At 53.1% G+C, this 14,698-nt stretch overlaps 40 non-coding genes across 40 annotated transcripts; 19 read left to right on the forward strand and 21 right to left on the reverse strand.

Annotated features, from left to right (window-relative positions):
- The first annotated feature begins 442 nt into the window (after positions 1–442).
- Positions 443–514, forward strand: Trnad-guc (transfer RNA aspartic acid (anticodon GUC)). The gene has a single exon. It is a non-coding gene; the product is annotated as a tRNA-Asp (tRNA).
- Positions 515–753: 239 nt separating this feature from the next.
- Trnam-cau (transfer RNA methionine (anticodon CAU)) lies at positions 754–825 on the reverse strand. The gene has a single exon. It is a non-coding gene; the product is annotated as a tRNA-Met (tRNA).
- A 301-nt stretch (positions 826–1,126) lies between these two features.
- Trnar-acg (transfer RNA arginine (anticodon ACG)) lies at positions 1,127–1,199 on the reverse strand. The gene has a single exon. It is a non-coding gene; the product is annotated as a tRNA-Arg (tRNA).
- Positions 1,200–1,639: 440 nt separating this feature from the next.
- Trnai-uau (transfer RNA isoleucine (anticodon UAU)) lies at positions 1,640–1,731 on the forward strand. Its single transcript is given in 2 exon segments — positions 1,640–1,677; positions 1,696–1,731. It is a non-coding gene; the product is annotated as a tRNA-Ile (tRNA).
- A 111-nt stretch (positions 1,732–1,842) lies between these two features.
- Positions 1,843–1,914, forward strand: Trnad-guc (transfer RNA aspartic acid (anticodon GUC)). The gene has a single exon. It is a non-coding gene; the product is annotated as a tRNA-Asp (tRNA).
- A 239-nt stretch (positions 1,915–2,153) lies between these two features.
- On the reverse strand, positions 2,154–2,225 carry Trnam-cau (transfer RNA methionine (anticodon CAU)). The gene has a single exon. It is a non-coding gene; the product is annotated as a tRNA-Met (tRNA).
- A 263-nt stretch (positions 2,226–2,488) lies between these two features.
- On the reverse strand, positions 2,489–2,561 carry Trnar-acg (transfer RNA arginine (anticodon ACG)). Its single transcript has one exon. It is a non-coding gene; the product is annotated as a tRNA-Arg (tRNA).
- Positions 2,562–3,003: 442 nt separating this feature from the next.
- Trnai-uau (transfer RNA isoleucine (anticodon UAU)) lies at positions 3,004–3,095 on the forward strand. The gene is given in 2 exon segments: positions 3,004–3,041; positions 3,060–3,095. It is a non-coding gene; the product is annotated as a tRNA-Ile (tRNA).
- Positions 3,096–3,205: 110 nt separating this feature from the next.
- Positions 3,206–3,277, forward strand: Trnad-guc (transfer RNA aspartic acid (anticodon GUC)). The gene has a single exon. It is a non-coding gene; the product is annotated as a tRNA-Asp (tRNA).
- A 239-nt stretch (positions 3,278–3,516) lies between these two features.
- Trnam-cau (transfer RNA methionine (anticodon CAU)) lies at positions 3,517–3,588 on the reverse strand. The gene has a single exon. It is a non-coding gene; the product is annotated as a tRNA-Met (tRNA).
- Positions 3,589–3,889: 301 nt separating this feature from the next.
- Positions 3,890–3,962, reverse strand: Trnar-acg (transfer RNA arginine (anticodon ACG)). The gene has a single exon. It is a non-coding gene; the product is annotated as a tRNA-Arg (tRNA).
- Positions 3,963–4,402: 440 nt separating this feature from the next.
- On the forward strand, positions 4,403–4,494 carry Trnai-uau (transfer RNA isoleucine (anticodon UAU)). Its single transcript is given in 2 exon segments — positions 4,403–4,440; positions 4,459–4,494. It is a non-coding gene; the product is annotated as a tRNA-Ile (tRNA).
- Positions 4,495–4,605: 111 nt separating this feature from the next.
- Trnad-guc (transfer RNA aspartic acid (anticodon GUC)) lies at positions 4,606–4,677 on the forward strand. Its single transcript has one exon. It is a non-coding gene; the product is annotated as a tRNA-Asp (tRNA).
- Positions 4,678–4,916: 239 nt separating this feature from the next.
- Trnam-cau (transfer RNA methionine (anticodon CAU)) lies at positions 4,917–4,988 on the reverse strand. Its single transcript has one exon. It is a non-coding gene; the product is annotated as a tRNA-Met (tRNA).
- A 263-nt stretch (positions 4,989–5,251) lies between these two features.
- Trnar-acg (transfer RNA arginine (anticodon ACG)) lies at positions 5,252–5,324 on the reverse strand. The gene has a single exon. It is a non-coding gene; the product is annotated as a tRNA-Arg (tRNA).
- Positions 5,325–5,969: 645 nt separating this feature from the next.
- Positions 5,970–6,041, forward strand: Trnad-guc (transfer RNA aspartic acid (anticodon GUC)). The gene has a single exon. It is a non-coding gene; the product is annotated as a tRNA-Asp (tRNA).
- Positions 6,042–6,280: 239 nt separating this feature from the next.
- Trnam-cau (transfer RNA methionine (anticodon CAU)) lies at positions 6,281–6,352 on the reverse strand. Its single transcript has one exon. It is a non-coding gene; the product is annotated as a tRNA-Met (tRNA).
- A 301-nt stretch (positions 6,353–6,653) lies between these two features.
- On the reverse strand, positions 6,654–6,726 carry Trnar-acg (transfer RNA arginine (anticodon ACG)). Its single transcript has one exon. It is a non-coding gene; the product is annotated as a tRNA-Arg (tRNA).
- Positions 6,727–7,166: 440 nt separating this feature from the next.
- On the forward strand, positions 7,167–7,258 carry Trnai-uau (transfer RNA isoleucine (anticodon UAU)). The gene is given in 2 exon segments: positions 7,167–7,204; positions 7,223–7,258. It is a non-coding gene; the product is annotated as a tRNA-Ile (tRNA).
- Positions 7,259–7,369: 111 nt separating this feature from the next.
- Trnad-guc (transfer RNA aspartic acid (anticodon GUC)) lies at positions 7,370–7,441 on the forward strand. The gene has a single exon. It is a non-coding gene; the product is annotated as a tRNA-Asp (tRNA).
- Positions 7,442–7,680: 239 nt separating this feature from the next.
- Positions 7,681–7,752, reverse strand: Trnam-cau (transfer RNA methionine (anticodon CAU)). The gene has a single exon. It is a non-coding gene; the product is annotated as a tRNA-Met (tRNA).
- A 263-nt stretch (positions 7,753–8,015) lies between these two features.
- On the reverse strand, positions 8,016–8,088 carry Trnar-acg (transfer RNA arginine (anticodon ACG)). Its single transcript has one exon. It is a non-coding gene; the product is annotated as a tRNA-Arg (tRNA).
- Positions 8,089–8,530: 442 nt separating this feature from the next.
- Trnai-uau (transfer RNA isoleucine (anticodon UAU)) lies at positions 8,531–8,622 on the forward strand. Its single transcript is given in 2 exon segments — positions 8,531–8,568; positions 8,587–8,622. It is a non-coding gene; the product is annotated as a tRNA-Ile (tRNA).
- A 111-nt stretch (positions 8,623–8,733) lies between these two features.
- Trnad-guc (transfer RNA aspartic acid (anticodon GUC)) lies at positions 8,734–8,805 on the forward strand. The gene has a single exon. It is a non-coding gene; the product is annotated as a tRNA-Asp (tRNA).
- A 238-nt stretch (positions 8,806–9,043) lies between these two features.
- Positions 9,044–9,115, reverse strand: Trnam-cau (transfer RNA methionine (anticodon CAU)). The gene has a single exon. It is a non-coding gene; the product is annotated as a tRNA-Met (tRNA).
- Positions 9,116–9,416: 301 nt separating this feature from the next.
- Positions 9,417–9,489, reverse strand: Trnar-acg (transfer RNA arginine (anticodon ACG)). The gene has a single exon. It is a non-coding gene; the product is annotated as a tRNA-Arg (tRNA).
- Positions 9,490–9,929: 440 nt separating this feature from the next.
- On the forward strand, positions 9,930–10,021 carry Trnai-uau (transfer RNA isoleucine (anticodon UAU)). Its single transcript is given in 2 exon segments — positions 9,930–9,967; positions 9,986–10,021. It is a non-coding gene; the product is annotated as a tRNA-Ile (tRNA).
- Positions 10,022–10,132: 111 nt separating this feature from the next.
- Trnad-guc (transfer RNA aspartic acid (anticodon GUC)) lies at positions 10,133–10,204 on the forward strand. The gene has a single exon. It is a non-coding gene; the product is annotated as a tRNA-Asp (tRNA).
- Positions 10,205–10,443: 239 nt separating this feature from the next.
- Trnam-cau (transfer RNA methionine (anticodon CAU)) lies at positions 10,444–10,515 on the reverse strand. The gene has a single exon. It is a non-coding gene; the product is annotated as a tRNA-Met (tRNA).
- Positions 10,516–10,816: 301 nt separating this feature from the next.
- Trnar-acg (transfer RNA arginine (anticodon ACG)) lies at positions 10,817–10,889 on the reverse strand. Its single transcript has one exon. It is a non-coding gene; the product is annotated as a tRNA-Arg (tRNA).
- A 643-nt stretch (positions 10,890–11,532) lies between these two features.
- On the forward strand, positions 11,533–11,604 carry Trnad-guc (transfer RNA aspartic acid (anticodon GUC)). The gene has a single exon. It is a non-coding gene; the product is annotated as a tRNA-Asp (tRNA).
- A 239-nt stretch (positions 11,605–11,843) lies between these two features.
- Positions 11,844–11,915, reverse strand: Trnam-cau (transfer RNA methionine (anticodon CAU)). The gene has a single exon. It is a non-coding gene; the product is annotated as a tRNA-Met (tRNA).
- A 301-nt stretch (positions 11,916–12,216) lies between these two features.
- Positions 12,217–12,289, reverse strand: Trnar-acg (transfer RNA arginine (anticodon ACG)). The gene has a single exon. It is a non-coding gene; the product is annotated as a tRNA-Arg (tRNA).
- Positions 12,290–12,729: 440 nt separating this feature from the next.
- Positions 12,730–12,821, forward strand: Trnai-uau (transfer RNA isoleucine (anticodon UAU)). The gene is given in 2 exon segments: positions 12,730–12,767; positions 12,786–12,821. It is a non-coding gene; the product is annotated as a tRNA-Ile (tRNA).
- Positions 12,822–12,932: 111 nt separating this feature from the next.
- Trnad-guc (transfer RNA aspartic acid (anticodon GUC)) lies at positions 12,933–13,004 on the forward strand. The gene has a single exon. It is a non-coding gene; the product is annotated as a tRNA-Asp (tRNA).
- A 239-nt stretch (positions 13,005–13,243) lies between these two features.
- On the reverse strand, positions 13,244–13,315 carry Trnam-cau (transfer RNA methionine (anticodon CAU)). The gene has a single exon. It is a non-coding gene; the product is annotated as a tRNA-Met (tRNA).
- A 263-nt stretch (positions 13,316–13,578) lies between these two features.
- Trnar-acg (transfer RNA arginine (anticodon ACG)) lies at positions 13,579–13,651 on the reverse strand. Its single transcript has one exon. It is a non-coding gene; the product is annotated as a tRNA-Arg (tRNA).
- Positions 13,652–14,093: 442 nt separating this feature from the next.
- Trnai-uau (transfer RNA isoleucine (anticodon UAU)) lies at positions 14,094–14,185 on the forward strand. Its single transcript is given in 2 exon segments — positions 14,094–14,131; positions 14,150–14,185. It is a non-coding gene; the product is annotated as a tRNA-Ile (tRNA).
- Positions 14,186–14,296: 111 nt separating this feature from the next.
- Trnad-guc (transfer RNA aspartic acid (anticodon GUC)) lies at positions 14,297–14,368 on the forward strand. Its single transcript has one exon. It is a non-coding gene; the product is annotated as a tRNA-Asp (tRNA).
- Positions 14,369–14,606: 238 nt separating this feature from the next.
- Trnam-cau (transfer RNA methionine (anticodon CAU)) lies at positions 14,607–14,678 on the reverse strand. The gene has a single exon. It is a non-coding gene; the product is annotated as a tRNA-Met (tRNA).
- Positions 14,679–14,698: the final 20 nt, after the last annotated feature.

Here is a 14,698-nt window from a genome sequence, read left to right on the forward strand (position 1 = left end):
CTGCCCTCGCTGTTGGACAGGTAGCAGAAGGCAAGGCGCGCGTTTTTCTGCAATTTTTCGGTGATGACAAGCGGTTGATATGCTTGCAAGTGTAGCATATGAAACAAGAATCGTATGAAGGATCCGTAGCCAGGTGCTAAAGTCGCAGTATGGCCGCAGGTGACGGTCGTATGACGGGTCTGTAGCCACAACAGGATGGCAGCAAAGCGAATACCGCTAACTGAAAGCACCCTGCTGTAGCCCCAGTGGCGCAATTGGTTAGCGCACGGTACTTATAAGGCAGTAGGCGTGAGCAATGCCGGGGTTGTGACTTCGAGCCTAACCTGGGGCATACTTTTACTTCGTAGCAGCTGACTCTGAATGCATCGGGACGCTAGATTTGAGATATATCACCTGCTTGAGAAACATAAGTGTGCGTGCATTATAAGTACCGATTGCGTATTCCTCGGTAGTATAGTGGTTAGTATCCCCGCCTGTCACGCGGGAGACCGGGGTTCGATTCCCCGCCGGGGAGGTGCGATTTTTATATCGCGAAAGTTGCACGTGTGGCCCGAAAGGACATTAACGTTGTGATCGAGAAATGTAGTTGCTGCAGAATCGTAAGAAACTCTGCGTCTTAGCAAGTGTTTCTCGTATTCTTCACACGACGACGTCGTCGTCGTTTCAGAACGTACAGGGTTTGCTGTTGACGCTGAATCAGCGCACACCAGGCTTAATGATCGAGCTCGAAGCACCCAAGAAAAAGAATAATTTTAGCAGAGCGTGGTTTCGATCCACGGACCTCTGGGTTATGGGCCCAGCACGCTTCCACTGCGCCACTCTGCTGCGTGGAGGCGTGCGCCCTCTTCGGTGCGTGACATGGGACGCTTGGAAAAGCGTTGTCTGCGTCGCGTACCGTTTAATAAACTGTGCAACATCTCTCAGCTTAATAAACTGTGCAACATCTCTCAGCTTGACTTGTCTCGACTTTGCTCGACTGACGCTACGCTGACGCTTGCAAGAAGCGATATTTACCACGATCGTCTCGAGATGCAGCTGCGAGATGCTCAGGATTGACATTGCACTCCACGCAGGTGGCAACATTCGAATGCACTGCCTAGCTACGCGCCCGCAACTAACAAAATGCCGACCCTGCCAGGATACGAACCTGGAATCTTCTGATCCGTAGTCAGACGCGTTATCCGTTGCGCCACAGGGCCACAGTTCGCGTTTCGTAATATGAGGCGGGTACATGTCGCAGAGCAACGTGTTCTCCGTGGCTCTGCATCTGCGTGTCGTCCACTGACAACGGCGGCGCGGCCATTCTGGTCTTCCGCACTCTGCAGGGAGCTGCCAAGGAAGGCATCTCTCCTCCAGCTGCTCGGCCACGGTGCGCCTGCATAGCTTAGAGCTTGCCACACATCTGCCCTCGCTGTTGGACAGGTAGCAGAAGGCAAGGCGCGCGTTTTTCTGCAATTTTTCGGTGATGACAAGCGGTTGATATGCTTTCAAGTGTAGCATATGAAACAAAAATCGTACGAAGGATCCGTAGCCAGGTGCTAAAGTCGCAGTATGGCCGCAGGTGACGGTCGTATGACGGGTCTGTAGCCAACAGGATGGCAGCAAAGCGAATACCGCTAACTGAAAGCACCCTGCTGTAGCCCCAGTGGCGCAATTGGTTAGCGCACGGTACTTATAAGGTAGTAGCCGTGAGCAATGCCGGGGTTGTGAGTTCGAGCCTCACCTGGGGCACACTTTTACTTCGTAGCAGCTGACTCTGAAAGCATCGGGACGCTAGATTTGAGATGTATCACCTGCTTGAGAAACATAAGTGTGCGTGCATTATAAGTACCGATTGCGTATTCCTCGGTAGTATAGTGGTTAGTATCCCCGCCTGTCACGCGGGAGACCGGGGTTCGATTCCCCGCCGGGGAAGTGCGATTTTTATATCGCGAAAGTTGCACGTGTGGCCCGAAAGGACATTAACGTTGTGATCGAGAAATGTAGTTGCTGCAGAATCGTAAGAAACTCTGCGTCTTAGCAAGTGTTTCTCGTATTCTTCACACGACGACGTCGTCGTCGTTTCAGAACGTACAGGGTTTGCTGTTGACGCTGAATCAGCGCACACCAGGCTTAATGATCGAGCTCGAAGCACCCAAGAAAAAGTATAATTTTAGCAGAGCGTGGTTTCGATCCACGGACCTCTGGGTTATGGGCCCAGCACGCTTCCACTGCGCCACTCTGCTGCGTGGAGGCGTGCGCCCTCTTCGGTGCGTGACATGGGACGCTTGGAAAAGCGTTGGCTGCGTCGCGTACCGTTTAATAAACTGTGCAACATCTCTCAGCTTGACTTGTCTCGACTTTGCTCGACTGACGCTTGCAAGAAGCGATATTTACCACGATCGTCTCGAGATGCAGCTGCGAGATGCTCAGGATTGACATTGCACTCCACGCAGGTGGCAACATTCGAATGCACTGCCTAGCTACGCGCCCGCAACTAACAAAATGCCGACCCTGCCAGGATTCGAACCTGGAATCTTCTGATCCGTAGTCAGACGCGTTATCCGTTGCGCCACAGTGCCACAGTTCGCGTTTCGTAATATGAGGCGGGTACACGTCGCAGAGCAACGCGTTCACCGTGGCTCTGCAACTGCGTGTCGTCCACTGACAACGGCGGCGCGGCCATTCTGGTCTTCCGCACTCTGCAGGGAGCTGCCAAGGAAGGCATCTCTCCTCCAGCTGCTCGGCCACGGTGCGCCTGCATAGCTTAGAGCTTGCCACACATCTGCCCTCGCTGTTGGACAGGTAGCAGAAGGCAAGGCGCGCGTTTTTCTGCAATTTTTCGGTGATGACAAGCGTTTGATATGCTTGCAAGTGTAGCATATGAAACAAGAATCGTATGAACGATCCGTAGCCAGGTGCTAAAGTCGCAGTATGGCCGCTGGTGACGGTCGTATGACGGGTCTGTAGCCACAACAGGATGGCAGCAAAGCGAATACCGCTAACTGAAAGCACCCTCCTGTAGCCCCAGTGGCGCAATTGGTTAGCGCACGGTACTTATAAGGCAGTAGCCGTGAGCAATGCCGGGGTTGTGAGTTCGAGCCTCACCTGGGGCATACTTTTACTTCGTAGCAGCTGACTCTGAATGCATCGGGACGCTAGATTTGAGATATATCACTTGCTTGAGAAACATAAGTGTGCGTGCATTATAAGTACCGATGCGTATTCCTCGGTAGTATAGTGGTTAGTATCCCCGCCTGTCACGCGGGAGACCGGGGTTCGATTCCCCGCCGGGGAGGTGCGATTTTTATATCGCGAAAGTTGCACGTGTGGCCCGAAAGGACATTAACGTTGTGATCGAGAAATGTAGTTGCTGCAGAATCGTAAGAAACTCTGCGTCTTAGCAAGTGTTTCTCGTATTCTTCACACGACGACGTCGTCGTCGTTTCAGAACGTACAGGGTTTGCTGTTGACGCTGAATCAGCGCACACCAGGCTTAATGATCGAGCTCGAAGCACCCAAGAAAAAGAATAATTTTAGCAGAGCGTGGTTTCGATCCACGGACCTCTGGGTTATGGGCCCAGCACGCTTCCACTGCGCCACTCTGCTGCGTGGAGGCATGCGCCCTCTTCGGTGCGTGACATGGGACGCTTGGAAAAGCGTTGTCTGCGTCGCGTACCGTTTAATAAACTGTGCAACATCTCTCAGCTTAATAAACTGTGCAACATCTCTCAGCTTGACTTGTCTCGACTTTGCTCGACTGACGCTACGCTGACGCTTGCAAGAAGCGATATTTACCACGATCGTCTCGAGATGCAGCTGCGAGATGCTCAGGATTGACATTGTACTCCACGCAGGTGGCAACATTCGAATGCACTGCCTAGCTACGCGCCCGCAACTAACAAAATGCCGACCCTGCCAGGATACGAACCTGGAATCTTCTGATCCGTAGTCAGACGCGTTATCCGTTGCGCCACAGGGCTACAGTTCGCGTTTCGTAATATGAGGCGGGTACACGTCGCAGAGCAACGTGTTCTCCGTGGCTCTGCAACTGCGTGTCGTCCACTGACAACGGCGGCGCGGCCATTCTGGTCTTCCGCACTCTGCAGGGAGCTGCCAAGGAAGGCATCTCTCCTCCAGCTGCTCGGCCACGGTGCGCCTGCATAGCTTAGAGCTTGCCACACATCTGCCCTCGCTGTTGGACAGGTAGCAGAAGGCAAGGCGCGCGTTTTTCTGCAATTTTTCGGTGATGACAAGCGGTTGATATGCTTTCAAGTGTAGCATATGAAACAAAAATCGTACGAAGGATCCGTAGCCAGGTGCTAAAGTCGCAGTATGGCCGCAGGTGACGGTCGTATGACGGGTCTGTAGCCAACAGGATGGCAGCAAAGCGAATTCCGCTAACTGAAAGCACTCTGCTGTAGCCCCAGTGGCGCAATTGGTTAGCGCACGGTACTTATAAGGTAGTAGCCGTGAGCAATGCCGGGGTTGTGAGTTCGAGCCTCACCTGGGGCATACTTTTACTTCGTAGCAGCTGACTCTGAAAGCATCGGGACGCTAGATTTGAGATGTATCACCTGCTTGAGAAACATAAGTGTGCGTGCATTATAAGTACCGCATGCGTATTCCTCGGTAGTATAGTGGTTAGTATCCCCGCCTGTCACGCGGGAGACCGGGGTTCGTTTCCCCGCCGGGGAAGTGCGATTTTTATATCGCGAAAGTTGCACGTGTGGCCCGAAAGGACATTAACGTTGTGATCGAGAAATGTAGTTGCTGCAGAATCGTAAGAAACTCTGCGTCTTAGCAAGTGTTTCTCGTATTCTTCACACGACGACGTCGTCGTCGTTTCAGAACGTACAGGGTTTGCTGTTGACGCTGAATCAGCGCACACCAGGCTTAATGATCGAGCTCGAAGCACCCAAGAAAAAGAATAATTTTAGCAGAGCGTGGTTTCGATCCACGGACCTCTGGGTTATGGGCCCAGCACGCTTCCACTGCGCCACTCTGCTGCGTGGCGGGGTGCGCCCTCTTCGGTGCGTGACATGGGACGCTTGGAAAAGCGTTGGCTGCGTCGCGTACCGTTTAATAAACTGTGCAACATCTCTCAGCTTGACTTGTCTCGACTTTGCTCGACTGACGCTTGCAAGAAGCGATATTTACCACGATCGTCTCGAGATGCAGCTGCGAGATGCTCAGGATTGACATTGCACTCCACGCAGGTGGCAACATTCGAATGCACTGCCTAGCTACGCGCCCCCAACTAACAAAATGCCGACCCTGCCAGGATTCGAACCTGGAATCTTCTGATCCGTAGTCAGAGGCGTTATCCGTTGCGCCACAGGGCCACAGCTCGCGTTTCGTAATATGAGGCGGGTACACGTCGCAGAGCAACGCGTTCACCGTGGCTCTGCAACTGCGTGTCGTCCACTGACAACGGCGGCGCGGCCATTCTGGTCTTCCGCACTCTGCAGGGAGCTGCCAAGGAAGGCATCTCTCCTCCAGCTGCTCGGCCACGGTGCGCCTGCATAGCTTAGAGCTTGCCACACATCTGCCCTCGCTGTTGGACAGGTAGCAGAAGGCAAGGCGCGCGTTTTTCTGCAATTTTTCGGTGATGACAAGCGGTTGATATGCTTGCAAGTGTAGCATATGAAACAAGAATCGTATGAAGGATCCGTAGCCAGGTGCTAAAGTCGCAGTATGGCCGCAGGTGACGGTCGTATGACGGGTCTGTAGCCACAACAGGATGGCAGCAAAGCGAATACCGCTAACTGAAAGCACCCTGCTGTAGCCCCAGTGGCGCAATTGGTTAGCGCACGGTACTTATAAGGCAGTAGGCGTGAGCAATGCCGGGGTTGTGACTTCGAGCCTAACCTGGGGCATACTTTTACTTCGTAGCAGCTGACTCTGAATGCATCGGGACGCTAGATTTGAGATATATCACCTGCTTGAGAAACATAAGTGTGCGTGCATTATAAGTACCGATTGCGTATTCCTCGGTAGTATAGTGGTTAGTATCCCCGCCTGTCACGCGGGAGACCGGGGTTCGATTCCCCGCCGGGGAGGTGCGATTTTTATATCGCGAAAGTTGCACGTGTGGCCCGAAAGGACATTAACGTTGTGATCGAGAAATGTAGTTGCTGCAGAATCGTAAGAAACTCTGCGTCTTAGCAAGTGTTTCTCGTATTCTTCACACGACGACGTCGTCGTCGTTTCAGAACGTACAGGGTTTGCTGTTGACGCTGAATCAGCGCACACCAGGCTTAATGATCGAGCTCGAAGCACCCAAGAAAAAGAATAATTTTAGCAGAGCGTGGTTTCGATCCACGGACCTCTGGGTTATGGGCCCAGCACGCTTCCACTGCGCCACTCTGCTGCGTGGAGGCGTGCGCCCTCTTCGGTGCGTGACATGGGACGCTTGGAAAAGCGTTGTCTGCGTCGCGTACCGTTTAATAAACTGTGCAACATCTCTCAGCTTAATAAACTGTGCAACATCTCTCAGCTTGACTTGTCTCGACTTTGCTCGACTGACGCTACGCTGACGCTTGCAAGAAGCGATATTTACCACGATCGTCTCGAGATGCAGCTGCGAGATGCTCAGGATTGACATTGCACTCCACGCAGGTGGCAACATTCGAATGCACTGCCTAGCTACGCGCCCGCAACTAACAAAATGCCGACCCTGCCAGGATACGAACCTGGAATCTTCTGATCCGTAGTCAGACGCGTTATCCGTTGCGCCACAGGGCCACAGTTCGCGTTTCGTAATATGAGGCGGGTACATGTCGCAGAGCAACGTGTTCTCCGTGGCTCTGCATCTGCGTGTCGTCCACTGACAACGGCGGCGCGGCCATTCTGGTCTTCCGCACTCTGCAGGGAGCTGCCAAGGAAGGCATCTCTCCTCCAGCTGCTCGGCCACGGTGCGCCTGCATAGCTTAGAGCTTGCCACACATCTGCCCTCGCTGTTGGACAGGTAGCAGAAGGCAAGGCGCGCGTTTTTCTGCAATTTTTCGGTGATGACAAGCGGTTGATATGCTTTCAAGTGTAGCATATGAAACAAAAATCGTACGAAGGATCCGTAGCCAGGTGCTAAAGTCGCAGTATGGCCGCAGGTGACGGTCGTATGACGGGTCTGTAGCCAACAGGATGGCAGCAAAGCGAATACCGCTAACTGAAAGCACCCTGCTGTAGCCCCAGTGGCGCAATTGGTTAGCGCACGGTACTTATAAGGTAGTAGCCGTGAGCAATGCCGGGGTTGTGAGTTCGAGCCTCACCTGGGGCACACTTTTACTTCGTAGCAGCTGACTCTGAAAGCATCGGGACGCTAGATTTGAGATGTATCACCTGCTTGAGAAACATAAGTGTGCGTGCATTATAAGTACCGATTGCGTATTCCTCGGTAGTATAGTGGTTAGTATCCCCGCCTGTCACGCGGGAGACCGGGGTTCGATTCCCCGCCGGGGAAGTGCGATTTTTATATCGCGAAAGTTGCACGTGTGGCCCGAAAGGACATTAACGTTGTGATCGAGAAATGTAGTTGCTGCAGAATCGTAAGAAACTCTGCGTCTTAGCAAGTGTTTCTCGTATTCTTCACACGACGACGTCGTCGTCGTTTCAGAACGTACAGGGTTTGCTGTTGACGCTGAATCAGCGCACACTAGGCTTAATGATCGAGCTCGAAGCACCCAAGAAAAAGTATAATTTTAGCAGAGCGTGGTTTCGATCCACGGACCTCTGGGTTATGGGCCCAGCACGCTTCCACTGCGCCACTCTGCTGCGTGGAGGCGTGCGCCCTCTTCGGTGCGTGACATGGGACGCTTGGAAAAGCGTTGGCTGCGTCGCGTACCGTTTAATAAACTGTGCAACATCTCTCAGCTTGACTTGTCTCGACTTTGCTCGACTGACGCTTGCAAGAAGCGATATTTACCACGATCGTCTCGAGATGCAGCTGCGAGATGCTCAGGATTGACATTGCACTCCACGCAGGTGGCAACATTCGAATGCACTGCCTAGCTACGCGCCCGCAACTAACAAAATGCCGACCCTGCCAGGATTCGAACCTGGAATCTTCTGATCCGTAGTCAGACGCGTTATCCGTTGCGCCACAGGGCCACAGTTCGCGTTTCGTAATATGAGGCGGGTACACGTCGCAGAGCAACGCGTTCACCGTGGCTCTGCAACTGCGTGTCGTCCACTGACAACGGCGGCGCGGCCATTCTGGTCTTCCGCACTCTGCAGGGAGCTGCCAAGGAAGGCATCTCTCCTCCAGCTGCTGGGCCACGGTGCGCCTGCATAGCTTAGAGCTTGCCACACATCTGCCCTCGCTGTTGGACAGGTAGCAGAAGGCAAGGCGCGCGTTTTTCTGCAATTTTTCGGTGATGACAAGCGGTTGATATGCTTGCAAGTGTAGCATATGAAACAAGAATCGTATGAAGGATCCGTAGCCAGGTGCTAAAGTCGCAGTATGGCCGCAGGTGACGGTCGTATGACGGGTCTGTAGCCACAACAGGATGGCAGCAAAGCGAATACCGCTAACTGAAAGCACCCTCCTGTAGCCCCAGTGGCGCAATTGGTTAGCGCACGGTACTTATAAGGCAGTAGCCGTGAGCAATGCCGGGGTTGTGAGTTCGAGCCTCACCTGGGGCATACTTTTACTTCGTAGCAGCTGACTCTGAATGCATCGGGACGCTAGATTTGAGATATATCACTTGCTTAAGAAACATAAGTGTGCGTGCATTATAAGTACCGATTGCGTATTCCTCGGTAGTATAGTGGTTAGTATCCCCGCCTGTCACGCGGGAGACCGGGGTTCGATTCCCCGCCGGGAGGTGCGATTTTTATATCGCGAATGTTGCACGTGTGGCCCGAAAGGACATTAACGTTGTGATCGAGAAATGTAGTTGCTGCAGAATCGTAAGAAACTCTGCGTCTTAGCAAGTGTTTCTCGTATTCTTCACACGACGACATCGTCGTCGTTTCAGAACGTACAGGGTTTGCTGTTGACGCTGAATCAGCGCATACCAGGCTTAATGATCGAGCTCGAAGCACCCAAGAAAAAGAATAATTTTAGCAGAGCGTGGTTTCGATCCACGGACCTCTGGGTTATGGGCCCAGCACGCTTCCACTGCGCCACTCTGCTGCGTGCAGGCGTGCGCCCTCTTCGGTGCGTGACATGGGACGCTTGGAAAAGCGTTGTCTGCGTCGCGTACCGTTTCATAAACTGTGCAACATCTCTCAGCTTAATAAACTGTGCAACATCTCTCAGCTTGACTTGTCTCGACTTTGCTCGACTGACGCTACGCTGACGCTTGCAAGAAGCGATATTTACCACGATCGTCTCGAGATGCAGCTGCGAGATGCTCAGGATTGACATTGCACTCCACGCAGGTGGCAACATTCGAATGCACTGCCTAGCTACGCGCCCGCAACTAACAAAATGCCGACCCTGCCAGGATACGAACCTGGAATCTTCTGATCCGTAGTCAGACGCGTTATCCGTTGCGCCACAGGGCCACAGTTCGCGTTTCGTAATATGAGGCGGGTACATGTCGCAGAGCAACGTGTTCTCCGTGGCTCTGCAACTGCGTGTCGTCCACTGACAACGGCGGCGCGGCCATTCTGGTCTTCCGCACTCTGCAGGGAGCTGCCAAGGAAGGCATCTCTCCTCCAGCTGCTCGGCCACGGTGCGCCTGCATAGCTTAGAGCTTGCCACACATCTGCCCTCGCTGTTGGACAGGTAGCAGAAGGCAAGGCGCGCGTTTTTCTGCAATTTTTCGGTGATGACAAGCGGTTGATATGCTTTCAAGTGTAGCATATGAAACAAAAATCGTACGAAGGATCCGTAGCCAGGTGCTAAAGTCGCAGTATGGCCGCAGGTGACGGTCGTATGACGGGTCTGTAGCCAACAGGATGGCAGCAAAGCGAATACCGCTAACTGAAAGCACCCTGCTGTAGCCCCAGTGGCGCAATTGGTTAGCGCACGGTACTTATAAGGTAGTAGCCGTGAGCAATGCCGGGGTTGTGAGTTCGAGCCTCACCTGGGGCATACTTTTACTTCGTAGCAGCTGACTCTGAAAGCATCGGGACGCTAGATTTGAGATGTATCACCTGCTTGAGAAACATAAGTGTGCGTGCATTATAAGTACCGATTGCGTATTCCTCGGTAGTATAGTGGTTAGTATCCCCGCCTGTCACGCGGGAGACCGGGGTTCGATTCCCCGCCGGGGAGGTGCGATTTTTATATCGCGAAAGTTGCACGTGTGGCCCGAAAGGACATTAACGTTGTGATCGAGAAATGTAGTTGCTGCAGAATCGTAAGAAACTCTGCGTCTTAGCAAGTGTTTCTCGTATTCTTCACACGACGACGTCGTCGTCGTTTCAGAACGTACAGGGTTTGCTGTTGACGCTGAATCAGCGCACACCAGGCTTAATGATCGAGCTCGAAGCACCCAAGAAAAAGAATAATTTTAGCAGAGCGTGGTTTCGATCCACGGACCTCTGGGTTATGGGCCCAGCACGCTTCCACTGCGCCACTCTGCTGCGTGGAGGCGTGCGCCCTCTTCGGTGCGTGACATGGGACGCTTGGAAAAGCGTTGTCTGCGTCGCGTACCGTTTAATAAACTGTGCAACATCTCTCAGCTTAATAAACTGTGCAACATCTCTCAGCTTGACTTGTCTCGACTTTGCTCGACTGACGCTACGCTGACGCTTGCAAGAAGCGATATTTACCACGATCGTCTCGAGATGCAGCTGCGAGATGCTCAGGATTGACATTGCACTCCACGCAGGTGGCAACATTCGAATGCACTGCCTAGCTACGCGCCCGCAACTAACAAAATGCCGACCCTGCCAGGATACGAACCTGGAATCTTCTGATCCGTAGTCAGACGCGTTATCCGTTGCGCCACAGGGCCACAGTTCGCGTTTCGTAATATGAGGCGGGTACATGTCGCAGAGCAACGTGTTCTCCGTGGCTCTGCATCTGCGTGTCGTCCACTGACAACGGCGGCGCGGCCATTCTGGTCTTCCGCACTCTGCAGGGAGCTGCCAAGGAAGGCATCTCTCCTCCAGCTGCTCGGCCACGGTGCGCCTGCATAGCTTAGAGCTTGCCACACATCTGCCCTCGCTGTTGGACAGGTAGCAGAAGGCAAGGCGCGCGTTTTTCTGCAATTTTTCGGTGATGACAAGCGGTTGATATGCTTTCAAGTGTAGCATATGAAACAAAAATCGTACGAAGGATCCGTAGCCAGGTGCTAAAGTCGCAGTATGGCCGCAGGTGACGGTCGTATGACGGGTCTGTAGCCAACAGGATGGCAGCAAAGCGAATACCGCTAACTGAAAGCACCCTGCTGTAGCCCCAGTGGCGCAATTGGTTAGCGCACGGTACTTATAAGGCAGTAGGCGTGAGCAATGCCGGGGTTGTGACTTCGAGCCTAACCTGGGGCATACTTTTACTTCGTAGCAGCTGACTCTGAATGCATCGGGACGCTAGATTTGAGATATATCACCTGCTTGAGAAACATAAGTGTGCGTGCATTATAAGTACCGATTGCGTATTCCTCGGTAGTATAGTGGTTAGTATCCCCGCCTGTCACGCGGGAGACCGGGGTTCGATTCCCCGCCGGGGAGGTGCGATTTTTATATCGCGAAAGTTGCACGTGTGGCCCGAAAGGACATTAACGTTGTGATCGAGAAATGTAGTTGCTGCAGAATCGTAAGAAACTCTGCGTCTTAGCAAGTGTTTCTCGTATTCTTCACACGACGACGTCGTCGTCGTTTCAGAACGTACAGGGTTTGCTGTTGACGCTGAATCAGCGCACACCAGGCTTAATGATCGAGCTCGAAGCACCCAAGAAAAAGAATAATTTTAGCAGAGCGTGGTTTCGATCCACGGACCTCTGGGTTATGGGCCCAGCACGCTTCCACTGCGCCACTCTGCTGCGTGGAGGCGTGCGCCCTCTTCGGTGCGTGACATGGGACGCTTGGAAAAGCGTTGTCTGCGTCGCGTACCGTTTAATAAACTGTGCAACATCTCTCAGCTTAATAAACTGTGCAACATCTCTCAGCTTGACTTGTCTCGACTTTGCTCGACTGACGCTACGCTGACGCTTGCAAGAAGCGATATTTACCACGATCGTCTCGAGATGCAGCTGCGAGATGCTCAGGATTGACATTGCACTCCACGCAGGTGGCAACATTCGAATGCACTGCCTAGCTACGCGCCCGCAACTAACAAAATGCCGACCCTGCCAGGATACGAACCTGGAATCTTCTGATCCGTAGTCAGACGCGTTATCCGTTGCGCCACAGGGCCACAGTTCGCGTTTCGTAATATGAGGCGGGTACATGTCGCAGAGCAACGTGTTCTCCGTGGCTCTGCATCTGCGTGTCGTCCACTGACAACGGCGGCGCGGCCATTCTGGTCTTCCGCACTCTGCAGGGAGCTGCCAAGGAAGGCATCTCTCCTCCAGCTGCTCGGCCACGGTGCGCCTGCATAGCTTAGAGCTTGCCACACATCTGCCCTCGCTGTTGGACAGGTAGCAGAAGGCAAGGCGCGCGTTTTTCTGCAATTTTTCGGTGATGACAAGCGGTTGATATGCTTTCAAGTGTAGCATATGAAACAAAAATCGTACGAAGGATCCGTAGCCAGGTGCTAAAGTCGCAGTATGGCCGCAGGTGACGGTCGTATGACGGGTCTGTAGCCAACAGGATGGCAGCAAAGCGAATACCGCTAACTGAAAGCACCCTGCTGTAGCCCCAGTGGCGCAATTGGTTAGCGCACGGTACTTATAAGGTAGTAGCCGTGAGCAATGCCGGGGTTGTGAGTTCGAGCCTCACCTGGGGCACACTTTTACTTCGTAGCAGCTGACTCTGAAAGCATCGGGACGCTAGATTTGAGATGTATCACCTGCTTGAGAAACATAAGTGTGCGTGCATTATAAGTACCGATTGCGTATTCCTCGGTAGTATAGTGGTTAGTATCCCCGCCTGTCACGCGGGAGACCGGGGTTCGATTCCCCGCCGGGGAAGTGCGATTTTTATATCGCGAAAGTTGCACGTGTGGCCCGAAAGGACATTAACGTTGTGATCGAGAAATGTAGTTGCTGCAGAATCGTAAGAAACTCTGCGTCTTAGCAAGTGTTTCTCGTATTCTTCACACGACGACGTCGTCGTCGTTTCAGAACGTACAGGGTTTGCTGTTGACGCTGAATCAGCGCACACTAGGCTTAATGATCGAGCTCGAAGCACCCAAGAAAAAGTATAATTTTAGCAGAGCGTGGTTTCGATCCACGGACCTCTGGGTTATGGGCCCAGCACGCTTCCACTGCGCCACTCTGCTGCGTGGAGGCGTGCGCCCTCTTCGGTGCGTGACATGGGACGCTTGGAAAAGCGTTGGCTGCGTCGCGTACCGTTTAATAAACTGTGCAACATCTCTCAGCTTGACTTGTCTCGACTTTGCTCGACTGACGCTTGCAAGAAGCGATATTTACCACGATCGTCTCGAGATGCAGCTGCGAGATGCTCAGGATTGACATTGCACTCCACGCAGGTGGCAACATTCGAATGCACTGCCTAGCTACGCGCCCGCAACTAACAAAATGCCGACCCTGCCAGGATTCGAACCTGGAATCTTCTGATCCGTAGTCAGACGCGTTATCCGTTGCGCCACAGGGCCACAGTTCGCGTTTCGTAATATGAGGCGGGTACACGTCGCAGAGCAACGCGTTCACCGTGGCTCTGCAACTGCGTGTCGTCCACTGACAACGGCGGCGCGGCCATTCTGGTCTTCCGCACTCTGCAGGGAGCTGCCAAGGAAGGCATCTCTCCTCCAGCTGCTGGGCCACGGTGCGCCTGCATAGCTTAGAGCTTGCCACACATCTGCCCTCGCTGTTGGACAGGTAGCAGAAGGCAAGGCGCGCGTTTTTCTGCAATTTTTCGGTGATGACAAGCGGTTGATATGCTTGCAAGTGTAGCATATGAAACAAGAATCGTATGAAGGATCCGTAGCCAGGTGCTAAAGTCGCAGTATGGCCGCAGGTGACGGTCGTATGACGGGTCTGTAGCCACAACAGGATGGCAGCAAAGCGAATACCGCTAACTGAAAGCACCCTCCTGTAGCCCCAGTGGCGCAATTGGTTAGCGCACGGTACTTATAAGGCAGTAGCCGTGAGCAATGCCGGGGTTGTGAGTTCGAGCCTCACCTGGGGCATACTTTTACTTCGTAGCAGCTGACTCTGAATGCATCGGGACGCTAGATTTGAGATATATCACTTGCTTAAGAAACATAAGTGTGCGTGCATTATAAGTACCGATTGCGTATTCCTCGGTAGTATAGTGGTTAGTATCCCCGCCTGTCACGCGGGAGACCGGGGTTCGATTCCCCGCCGGGAGGTGCGATTTTTATATCGCGAATGTTGCACGTGTGGCCCGAAAGGACATTAACGTTGTGATCGAGAAATGTAGTTGCTGCAGAATCGTAAGAAACTCTGCGTCTTAGCAAGTGTTTCTCGTATTCTTCACACGACGACATCGTCGTCGTTTCAGAACGTACAGGGTTTGCTGTTGACGCTGAATCAGCGCATACCAGGCTTAATGATCGAGCTCGAAGCACCCAAGAAAAAGAATAATTTTAGCAGAGCGTGGTTTCGATCCACGGACCTCTGGGTTATGGGCCCAGCACGCTTCCACTGCGCCACTCTGCTGCGTGCAGGCGTGCGCCCTC

Source organism: Schistocerca cancellata, chromosome 9, assembly GCF_023864275.1.
Source record: "Schistocerca cancellata isolate TAMUIC-IGC-003103 chromosome 9, iqSchCanc2.1, whole genome shotgun sequence".
NCBI classification, from domain to species: domain Eukaryota; kingdom Metazoa; phylum Arthropoda; class Insecta; order Orthoptera; family Acrididae; genus Schistocerca; species Schistocerca cancellata.